Consider the following 12,394-nt stretch of genomic DNA (forward strand, 5'->3'; position numbering starts at 1 on the left):
GTGACCCCGGGGAAGTCACTTGACCCCTATCCTAGCCCTTACTGTTCTTCAGTTTTGGAACCAATACATAGTATTGATTCTAAGATGGAAGGTAAGGGTTTAAACAACAACAAAAAAGAGATACACACATACCACCTAAATCCCATTATTGTTGTATATGTATTTAAGAGTGCCCTATAAATCTAAAAGAACTATGTCAGTGTAAGCTAGTATTATACAGAGCAATTCAGGATATTTATGCTTCTGTATCTTAAAAGATGCCATGATTTTTTTCAATGTGGTTATTCCCCCTGATGACACAGATGGCTGCCCCTTTGAAACTTAGTAAATATTTTTCATGCATTGTGACCACCAAAAAAAAAAGAAGTCATTGTCTGGTGAGTAGCTTCTGAAGGGGACAGACCTCTCTGAACTTAGCTAAGCTGGTGTTCAGGCAACAAATGCACACCTTCTCACTTGGCATCTGAGTTCTTCTAGTTTGGAGGGACCTGGAGGAACATAATAGGTTTAGAAACCAGGGTCACCTCTATAATTTGATAAGGTGTTGGAGGAAGACATTGGTGGTGGAATAAAAAAATATTGCAATAATTCACAAATGGTATATTACATTACATTATTATGTTATGCACAACAATATTGTTACGTTAAGACTTTATGGAGCATCTAACATTCAAGTTGGGATTTAAAAAATGAGAAAGAATTTGTCTGGTGAAGAATGGAATAGAGGTTAGCCCAAGCATAGAGCTTGTATCCATGAACAAAGCAAGGAAAGGAAAGAACTAGGTGGATTTGAGAGATAAAGAATATATCAGGTCATCTGGATTATAGAGTTTGTTATAGTATATTACATTATATGTTATTTAATATTACATTATATGATATAATTATATTTTATCATATAAATCCCATTATATCATGTCACATTGTTACATTATGCATCATATACATTATATTGTATTACATTACATGAATAACATCATATATCACATCATGTGTTTTTATACTACAGTATGTTATATATTATATATATATATCAGTATTAGTTTGAGGATTATACTACAGTATGTTATATATGTGAAGTGTGAATCACACTTTCTTTGTCTAGCATTGGCAACTTTTAAATTGATCAACCAAAACTGAAAACACCCTTACTTAATACTTTGTAATCCATCAAGTAAGAGAATTCAGAAGTCACTTACTTGGAGAGCTCCACCCTTTCAACCTAATCAATCAGGAACTTGTGAATCCCATGATAAAAAGTTGACACCTTCAGAGACCTATGATAAGAGTTGGTACCCTCAGAGGATAAGAGGTGTAAATCCCACAGACACTTCCCCCCTGGGCAGTGATAGATGATTTGGAAGTTGTGATTGGCCCCTGTGAAGAGGGGAAGGGACAAAAGGACTATTATAGAGAAGAGAGAAATTGCAAGAAAATGCAGCAAGACAAGAAGCTGGAGGTTGATCATCTGTCAGTCAAAGGAAGATTCCATTTGGAATGTGACTGGGAAACAGTTGGAGGCAAGAGCCAACTGCTTGACTGGATTTGAAGGCTTTTGGCTGATGGTGGTGACTGAAGGAAGAAGCTGGGTTTATCTTTGGGACTTGGGATAATCAAGTTGGAGGTGGCCTGGCTGATTTGAAGGAAGAAGAAGAAGGACAAGAGTCCTTATATCTCTCTCTGACTGGCTCTGTTTCATGCTAATGATTGAATTGCTATTTCTCTCAATATCCTCCAACCTAACATTTGTAAACCTTAAAATTTCTTAGACTTATGAATGTTGGAAATTTCCCCATTGGGAAATTTCATACTTGAAAAAATTTCCTACTGATAGTAAGAACTCTATTGGAATGTGAAACTCCTTGGCATGGGAGGATCCTTCTCCTCCCTACTTAAGACTACTTTAGGACAGAAACCTTTTGCTAAACAATAGAAAGGGCTTTGACCTATGCTTAAGCATAGAACAGGAAGTTCTTTGAGTCATGATTGATTTTAGAATTGATACAATAGAGATACTTGGAATGACAGAACCAGGTCTTGGAAACTACAATCTCCACCCTACTCAGAGTAACAGGATTTAGGAAGGGCTGCAGCAAAAATCAAGATTTAATTATTTGAGAATATGACCTTCAACAGACATGTGCAAAGGGGACAGACCTCTGGGTGGTCCTGGGTTAAGCTAGAGCCACCATTGGCACAGGGGAGAGATCGACAGTGATTGGTAGATGTGAGAACTGAGGGGAGGGAACTTAGATGGTTTCCTTAAAGATAGCGGGGTCTGAGATCAGGAGGAGGAGGTTTTACTCTGAAGAGGTGGAGGCTCTGGAGGAGGTCTGAGAGGAGAGGTCCTGGAGGGAGAGCTGCTGGAGAGGTCTTGAAGGAGGCTGTGGAAGGTGAACTCAGGAGGTCAGGAGGAGAATTCTCTGAAAACATTTCTTGAAAGGAGGCTCTCTTGAAGGTGGAGCCTGAGGTTGGCATGAGAAGCCTTACCTAGAGAGATCTTGGGTGAGTGATAAAACCAACTGACTGATTTATCTCTTAGGACTGAGGCCTAGGCCTTATTGGCTTGAGGCCCTTTATTCTTATTCCTTTCTTCCTTTCTCTCTTTTTCTATTGATTAATCAGTGTATTATAAATTAAATTTCTCTATAAAACCCAGTTGGCTTGGGCATATTCATAAATTGGGAATATATTCCCTGGCGACCATCTTATATTTATATAAACCCAAGACACAGTAGAAAACATATTTCGGCGGTCATAATTGATATATATATATTTCCCTTGCTCCCAAACATTTTAATTATCGCAGTTTATGGCTCCCACTCTCTTATCTACAACTATTTAACGCTCAATACTGTTTTAGATCTTAACACATTCATTGTAGATAATAGGGAAATCCCACCCCTCTTACCTTATCCTACATCTTTTCTGTTTCCCCCAATAAACCCATACTTGAGATAAAGAAGAGAAAATATTTCCTCTGAAACATCATAGTTCACTCTGAGTGACTTAGAAGGAGGCTGAAGAAGAAGGGGGAAGAGGAAACTGAAGGGAAGAAGAGGGGAGGAAGGAGATTGGAAGAGGGGAGGAAGGGAGGTATAAAGAAGAAGGAGGGTAGGCAAAAGAAGATAACTACCTGATCTATTAGTTATCTAATACCCATCAAAATATACCCTCCAAATATCATCTATTACACTATAAAAGTCCTGATCTGCTGGCCTTCCTTTCTTGGTATCTGGAGAGAGACTAGTTTTTGAGAGGCCTTCCTTTCTTGGAGGAGGCCCTGTGGGTGGAACTCCGGGACCTCAGGTCAAGGGTTAACAATCCCTGCCGGGTTGAGCTGAGCACTGGACCAATATTTTGTGTGATAGGGTAGACATATTCTCTACCCTCTTTTTGTATTTCTCTACTTTCACTCTTTCCACCCTTTTTGTAAGTAAAAGCTATTAAAAGTCATTTTGACTTGAGCTTTAATATTTTTAAATTGATGACCACCATATTATTTTAGAATTCTCACATATTTAGTCAAACCCTTAATATTAATTCCTTACAGATATTATATATAATAGTACTAGTTTGAGGATTATACTATAGTATATTATATATAATAGTACTAGTTTGAGGACCAGTTCTTTGGGATCATACTGTAAGGATAATTTTAGGGTTGTGACCTGTTGTAAATTAATTTTCGGTGGCCAGGGGATATCCCAAATAAAATACCCAAGTCAGCTGGAAATTTATGGTGATTAATGGTAATTAAAAAAATTATGGTAATTAATTTTTAATTAATATAGAGGAAAGAAATTAAGGAGAAGGGAGAGGGAAAGGTGTAGGATTTCTCCCACCTGGCCTGTTCCAGGGGGAAGATTAGTGACTTTTTAAGAGGATAGTGTTTGGAAGATAAAGAAGAAAGGAATCAGTCTAAACTCCAAGAGGGCTCAGCTAAGATGCTTGAATCTGAATTAGCTACTCAGCTTCTCCCAATATAGTATCAAGGGAAAACTCACTGCCAAACCAGACAATAGCTGCCAGCACACCAAGATGTCGGAATACTTAGCACGCTGCCAGCCAGAGCCACCTCTCTGGGGAAAGAGGTCAAAAGGTGCCGGAGAGAGCAAGTGAACCAAATATATAAACCTTTTACTTTTGTGTCCCCTCCTCTAAATGCCCATTCTTTAGTTCTCATCTTCTTTGATTAGATTATATATTTAGAGTTACTTAACACTTCTTTGTTAAGTTAACCTTTTGTGAGTTACTTAAAGTTTTTGTGATTAATTTAACCTTTATAGTTAATTAACACCTTTTGTATTAAGAACTAAAATTAGACTTAAAGTTCTAGCTTCACTATAAAGTAAGAACTAGGTACCTTCATTGTTCAATCAGGAGATTATAATTCTATCTTCACCATAAAGTAAGATCTAAGTAAGGTAGAGTAATTTAAAGTTCATAAGACATTCCTGATTTTGTTAGACTAAGTAGGGTGGAATAATTTAAAGTTCACAATACATCATCTTTATCTTAGCCATCTTTTATCCTATTCTTCTTACTATTCAGTCATCCAAACGGGACCACAAGATACCATACCTGGAAGGAGTTGGACCATTTAGCTCTACACTTTTGAGACCACTCTTCCTTGGTCATATCTTCATTTTGACTCTCTTATGTCCTGCCTCAGTACACCATATCTCTTTTCTTTTCTTTTTTCTTTTAATGATATCTTATTTTTTCCCAATTGTATGTAAAAATAATTTTTAACATGAACATTTTTTTTTGAGTTCCAAAGTCTCTCCTTCCCTTCCTGTAAGGACTTAAACTTGTAGGGGGGAGACCATCCTGCCACTTATGCTAAAAGTAAGAGGCAAATATGTTCTGTACTGATTATGGCAATTGAAGGGTGGCATACCCTCTAGAGAATACTGAGATACCAAAGAAAGAGGGCTCATGCTAGGTTAGTTATTTAATAGGTTTAGATTTTATTAGGGCTAATTAGGTTAGTTGGGTTCATTGGAGGAACTTGCTTACAAGAGGCCAGTTGTCCTGGGCAGTAGCAGGGCAAAGTAACATGGTGAATACCTGCACCAACCCCAAGCCAGGCCAGATATTGTATGGAAACAGAAAACAGAAATATTATACGATGATCAACTATGAAGGACTAAATTATTGTCACCAAAGCAAGTTCCCAAGATATCCACAAGGGACCTATAATGAAAAGGGCTATCCACAACAAAGAAGGGATTGTTGAAGTCTGATTGAAGATCAAAGCTTGCCATCTTCCATTTTATTTCCTTCATGAGTTTTTTATTGTATATGTGATATGTCTTCTGTCACAGCATGAGCACTACGGAAATATGTATTTCATGACAGCACTGGTATAAACTATATTTCCTGGCTTGGAAGATGGCAGAAGGGAGGGAGAGAGAAAATCTGAATCCTCAAATGTCAGAAAACAATTGTCAAAAATTGTTTCTACTTGTAACTTGAAAAGAAAAAAAAAGAAATGAAAGATTGAAGGCACTGTGCTAGGGATGGCCGAGGGTCACATGCAAAATTTCCCATGGGATTGTTGGAGTTTTTTTTTTTTTTTGCTGTATACATTTACTTAAGGTGGTTTACATTTTCTATGGCATCATAGGTCATATTCTCACTCTGGCTATGACTTTACATTTCCTACCCTCCCCACTCCAATTTGATATAGGTTATACATGTGCAATTATGCAAAACATATTTCCACATTAGTCATGTTGTATTATATCCCTTTCCCCACACTTTCTACCTCTTTGAGAACTATAATCAAATCATATGGTTCCATTGCCTCAGGAAAAGGTATGTGCAGGGGCTGCCTTATTGTTCTGCTCCTCATCTTTCTGACTTTCCAGATTGAAACCCCCTTCCCAGGCCACTCTTCTTCCATACATGTGGTCTCCTCTCATCAGAATGTAAGCTCTTTGGCGGTGAGGATTGTCTCCCTTTTGTATTTGTATCTCTAGCCCTTAGAACAGTTCCTGGCACATAGTAAGCAATTAATAAATGCTTTTTATGCATTCATTCATTTAACTCTGTTAGTTTCCTCATAGGGAGCTGATTAAGATGACTTTTGAAGTTCCTTCCAGATCTAAATCTATTAGGATTCTATGAAGTGGTAGCTTCTTCAACTGTCAAATAAAAATTTTGTACAGAGAAACTAAAGGCATCCAGGTGTCTCAGTGGATAGAGCATTAGACCTGGAGTAAGGAACACTAGAATTAAAATCTGGCCTTTAGATACTTGCTAGTTGTGTGACCTGGGGCAAGTCTCTTCACTCTCGTAGTCTCAGTTTCCTCATCTGTAGAGAAGGAAATGGGCAAGCCACTCCCATATCTTTGCCAGGAAAACCATATTGACATACTATAGTACATGGGGTCATAGAGTTGGACATGACTGAATGACAACAATAAGGTAACTGACTTCCTTATTCATACGGTGTCACTTATCTATCAAAATGTTTTCAGTGATTCATTATTTCCTAGCAAGTAAAATCCAAACTTCTTTGCCTGGGATTCAGGACCCTGTATAATTTTGATCCTTATTTCAAATTTCCCTCCATGAACTCTTTATTTCAACCAACCTGTTCTACCTTTTATCTCTCCAGCTATCTAGTACTTTCTGGATCACTTGCCTTTGTTGTTCATTAGCTTCAATCATGTCTAATTCCTTGTGATCCCATTTGGGGTTTTCTTGGGAAAGACACTGGAGTGATTTACCATTTCCTTCTCCAGCTCATTTTACAGATAAGAAAACAGAGGCAAACAGGGTGAAGTGACTTGCCCAGGGTCGCACATTTAGTGTTTGCAGACAGATTTGAACTCAGGAAGATGAGTCTTCCTGACTCCAGGTCCAGCAGTGCTATACATCTATACTATACACCTATATAATACCCTCCTCTCTCTCTCTCTCTCTCTCTCTCTCTCTCTCTCTCTCTCTCTCTCTCTCTCTCTCTCTCTCTCTCTCTCTCTCTCTCTCTCTCTCTCTCTCTCTCTCTCTCTCTCTCTCTTCTCTCTCTCTCTCTCTCTCTCTCTCTCTCTCTCTTTCTCTCTCTCTCTCTCTCTCTCTCTCTCTCTCTCTCTCTTCTCTCTCTCTCTCTCTCTCTCTCTCTCTCTCTCTCTCTCTTTCTCTCTCTCTCTCTCTCTCTCTCTCTCTCTCTCTCAATATATATGTATGTACATGTAGCTGCCTTCATTTATGCTGTTTCCTGTTCCTGGACAGTCTTCTATTTCCTTCTTTTCCAAGTGAATTCCTTCTCATTTAAAAAAGCCCATCTTAAATGTCAGTTGTTTTATAAAGTCTTTCTTGATCTGTGATTATCAGTAAGGACCTTGAATCTCACAAGTATTTTGTTTTGCATCTTTACAATGAACTTATCATGTGATATTGTGGCTATCTCTGCTTGTGTTCAAACCCCAAAGAGACTGTAAGCCCCTTGATGGTGCCACACTGTGGCATACTTCCTATCTCTTCTACCATACAGTAGCTCTTTAATAAATATTCATTGGCTAAATGAATGAATGACCTCTAAAGTGCCCTCAAGCTCTGATACTCTTTAAATCTTGAATTCAGTGAGGGAATGTGTTATCAGTCCTCAGTCCTGCTGAGTCTGTCTCTGACACCTCCAGCAACTCTGTCCATCACTCTGAGGCTGTAGCAGCTGGAATGTCTGAGATTCTGTCTCTCCAGATGCCAAGGTCACTTCAGGAACTAACCCCGGGTCCTGTTCAATTTCAGACAGAAGATTCTGCTCTTTTCTTTTCAAGGCATCAAAATGCCTTTGCTTAATGTGACTCTGACTGTCCTTAGATATGATTGTCACCACCCCCTTCCTCCATCCCCACTTATGAACCAATTAAATTAAAGTGTGTGTTTATGTTTAGTGGGTTGGCTAGACATCCTAGGCATTAATAAATTGCCTCCTGACTGATATGTGACTCCTTGATCTTCCTCCTTGTGCCTAGATCTTTCTCTGTAGTCCCTGGAGGATTTTTACATGTCTGGGAAAGTGACAAAATCAAATCTAGTCCATAAAAGAGAGGGGAGGAAAAAGGGCAAAGGACAGGGGGTAGATTCTCTTGGCATTTCTTAGAGTGGCCAGTATATTCAGTGACTGCCTTCTGTATGTATAATTAATCAGGGACTTATTCACAGTTCTCCTAAGAAAACAAGCTGACTGATTTATTTTAGGAAGCCAGTGAGGGACAATTCAGCCTCGTCAACCAATCAGTGGTCCCTTGGACCTGTACTACAAGGTCACGAGTGAAGAGTTTTTTTTTTTTTTATTGACAGGGCTTGGAGGAGAATAAAAATAACCATTTTGGGGGGAGTGGGGAGAAGTACACATCCAGCCACTACATGCTCAGGGCATGTCATTTAAAACTATTTCTTATGTTTTCCTTGAGAGTAACAATACATCAGGTGCAATTAAATGAAGAACTAAATTCAAACTATTATTTGGACTCATAAATAACAAATGTCTAACCCGTTCAATTATTTATTATCTTGAACCTTTCAAAAATGAAAATGATTATACACTTTTTTAATATAATTCTTGGTAATTTACCATCTAAATGATGAGATTCCCAGATCATCCTGGCTCACAACCTGGAAAAGAAAAACATGAACTGATTGGTCTATTCTATGGGACTGCTTCTTTGGTTCCCTGTGGCATTTAAAAAAGATGGAGAGCGAAAGTGAAATCTAATCACAACAAAACGATGTTCATATCCTCACATTAATAATTTAGGTCCCTAAGATCATGGTGGAGGAGCCTGGGAGATGGAGATTCTTCTGCTGCCTGAAAAATCAATGCTTCAGCTTTCTTTGATATTTATTTCTGGGCTAGTAAGCTGTGGCTACACTGCATAAAGGCATTTTGAATACTAGGGTTTAAGGATTTCAAGGCTATCACTTAGGCTGTCTCTACAAGTGTGGTGGTCCTGACTGACCTTACATATAGGTAGGCTGCTTATGTAGTGTTATGATTTTTGAGGCACCAGAAAGGGGCCTCTGCTCAAAGATGCCACCTCCTCCAGGTCTGGGACAACAGAAATTCTTGGGGAGGGGCAGAGGTTCTTAATCTTTTTTGGGTCATGGACAACTTTGGCAGTGTGGTGAGGTTTTGGATCCCCTCTCAGACTAATGATTTTAAATGCATATATATGTAGTAAAGAGAAAATGCAAAGGAAACAAATATATTGAAATACAGATATCAAAGTATTTTAAAAATGAAGTTCACAGATTCCAGGTTAAAATGTCCTATTTTAAGAGACTGTCTTAAAATGAATTTATTTAAATTCATACTCTGGTTTAGATGAGGGATATCAGAATATGGCAGCAGCCCAGCATAGTGGATGGAAGGCTGTCCTTGAGTCAGAATCCTCTCTACTGGTCCACAGACAAGCTTAAGTCACTAAACCTCCTAGTCCCTCATTTACCCTCACTGCATTGTTAGAGAGACTTTTGATACCTACCAGGTTTTGTTGTTGTTGCTTAGCTGAATAGTGTTGTGTGTTGACTCTTTGTGGTCCCATTTGGGGTGTTTCTTGGCCAAAAGTACTGGAGTGGTTTGCTATTTCCTTTCCCAGCTCATTTTATAGGTGAGGAAACAGACATAAAGGGTTAAGGGACTTTCCTGGGTCACACAGGAAGTAAGTTTCTGAAGCTGGATTTGAACTCCAGTCCTTCTGACTCCAGGGCCAACACTTTAGCCACTGTACCACCTAGCTGCCCTTCATTGAAAGAGTTCCCCTTATTAATGAACTCACAGGCTGAGAATAATAACAAAAGTGAATCAGATTAGAATTGGGCGGATTTACAGTGGTGATTTACTCTAACCCTTTCATTTCATTCATAAAAAAAAAAAACCAAACAACCCAACCTCTTACTTTCTCTCTTAGAATTGATATTAAGTATTGGTTACAAGGAAGAAGAGCAATAAGGATTAGGCAACTGCGATTAAATGACTTGCTCGGGGTCACCCATATAGAAAGTGTCTGAGATCAGATTTGAACCCAGGTTCTTCCAACTCAAAGCCTGGGTGCCTTCTACTGAGCCACCTGACTGTCTCGCCCCACCCCCATTTCATTTATAAAGCTTTATTAATATCTTTATGTTTTTTACATTAGGATAATTTCCCTACAGTTCTTTTCCTATCCTCACTAGAACCCTTCCTTACAACAGAGAAAAGCAGACAAGCAAAATCCAGCTGTACCTGTCACCAATTACCATGTCCAGTTTCCATAGTCATCTGACATCTTTATTCAATATACATCCTTGTATTTGTTCTGAGATCAGCTGCTATTTTGTGTGTTTTTATGTGCCTAATTGTAGTCATAATACATATATATTTATATGTTATTTCCCCCCCTTTGTACAGATAAGAAACTGAGGTCCAGGGAAATGCAATGCTTTGTGCAAGGTCACATAGGAAGAGCTAGAATTCAGAACCTAGTCCTTGAACTCCAAATTTACTTTTCACTATATACTGACTTTTTTTCTCTTGAGAACAGGAACTACTGGAGGAGAAGTTAGGAGACACCATGTAAGACAGAAAAGAGCATTGGGGACATAAAATAGTCATTACCTACTGAACTACCCAAGTGTTACTTAGGTAACTTAATGGCCTGACTACCCATTTGACCCTAATGAAACTGCTCTGTGTGATAAAGCATTTGATATTGTTTCCTCTTCATTTCATCACTTAGTCCTTGTGTGAAGTCAAAGAAGATCGGAGCTCTAGCCTTTTAGTTTTGCACTAATGTAGGCAAGAAGTGATGAGGACTCGAACCAGGTACGCTGTGTAAATGTAGAGAAGGGTATGGATATATTTGAGAGGTAGAATCTCTAAGACTTGGCAACCAGTTTGATTGGGAGAGGGAAGTCACACAGGCAGTAAGTGTCTTGACCCTGCTTATCAGTAAGGACCTTGAATCTCACAAGTATTTTGTTTTGCACCTTTACAATGAACTTATCATGTGATATTGTGGCTATCTCTGCTTGTGTTCAAACCCCAAGGACTCTGTAAGCCCCTTGATGGTGCCACACTGTGGCACACTTCATATCTCTTTGACCCTGAGATGGGGCAGTTAGGTGGCTGTAAAATTTAAATTATATCTCTACTAATAAAAATATTATATTTTATGAGGTTTATTAAGGATTATTAGAAATCAAGGATACAAAATAAAAAACACATGCCCATGGCTGATTAGCCAATTCAGAATCCCTGTGCTTAGCTTACCACTAACTGTCTACATCATTGCAATGGCAGAGAAGAGAGCGTGGTAGGCGTTACTTCCAGTTAAATACCAATTGTGATCTCACCTATGTGGAGACTCAGGTAAGATTATAGGGAATTCTGGGAAATACCAAGGACCTCTGGGGATTGAAGTCTAGGGTTCAAAATCTCCATGTATACATGGCTCAGTGGATAGAGAGAGCCAGGCCTGGAGTTGGGAGTATCTGGGTTCAGATTGGGCCTCAGACACTTCCTATCTGTGTGACCCTGGAAAAGTCACTTAATCCCAATTGCCCAGCCCTTACTGTTGTTCTTCTGCCTTAGAATCAATAATATTGATTCTAAGACAGACGGTAAGGGTTAAAAAAAAAAGAACAGGTGGTCAAATGAGCCTAATTTAAGGGATAGCTAGGTGGCTAGGCTAGGCTATCTATTCTAAGATAGAAGGTAAGGGGTTCAACAAAAACCAAACTATAAGAACGACAGAAAGAGTGACATTAAGCTTATAGACCTGGATGATTAGAAGAATGATGGTACCCTCAACCTTGAGGCAAGGAGAAATTACCTGCAAAAATTCAGGTGAGAGGTGATGAGGGTCTGACCTAAAAGGATGACCAAATAAGCAATAGAAGGGGTTCGGCTGTAAGAAATGTTGTGGAGATGGAAACAAAATCTGGCCATCCTGATGATAAAACATTTATTGTGAAGGGAGAGGATTATGCCGACTATGCCAATTGTAAAGGAGCAATATCAATTGTAGGGTGGTATCCTTTGAGAGAACACTGAGTGAGATACCAGGGAAAGAGGGGCCCTTGCCAGCTTGGTGACTAATAAGTTTTATCAGGGTTCATTGGGGACACTGGGGAGCTTACTCACAGGAGACTAGTTGTCCTGGGTGGAAGCAGGATGAAGTAATATGTCGGATCTCTACATCAACCCCAGGTCAGGTCAGATACTATATAGAGACAGAACAAAGAAGATAGAGTGCCAAGGATCACCCGGGATTACATACAAGTTTTCCCATGGGATGGTTGGAGCTTCTTCTGGTGCTTATGTTTCCTCAGGGTAGTTTCCATTCTCTGTGGAGTCATAGCCTCACTCTGGCTTCCACTGAACAACAGCTGATGAGATATG

The sequence above is a fragment of the Monodelphis domestica genome, chromosome 1 (genome assembly GCF_027887165.1).
Source record: "Monodelphis domestica isolate mMonDom1 chromosome 1, mMonDom1.pri, whole genome shotgun sequence".
Taxonomy (NCBI): Eukaryota; Metazoa; Chordata; class Mammalia; order Didelphimorphia; family Didelphidae; genus Monodelphis; species Monodelphis domestica.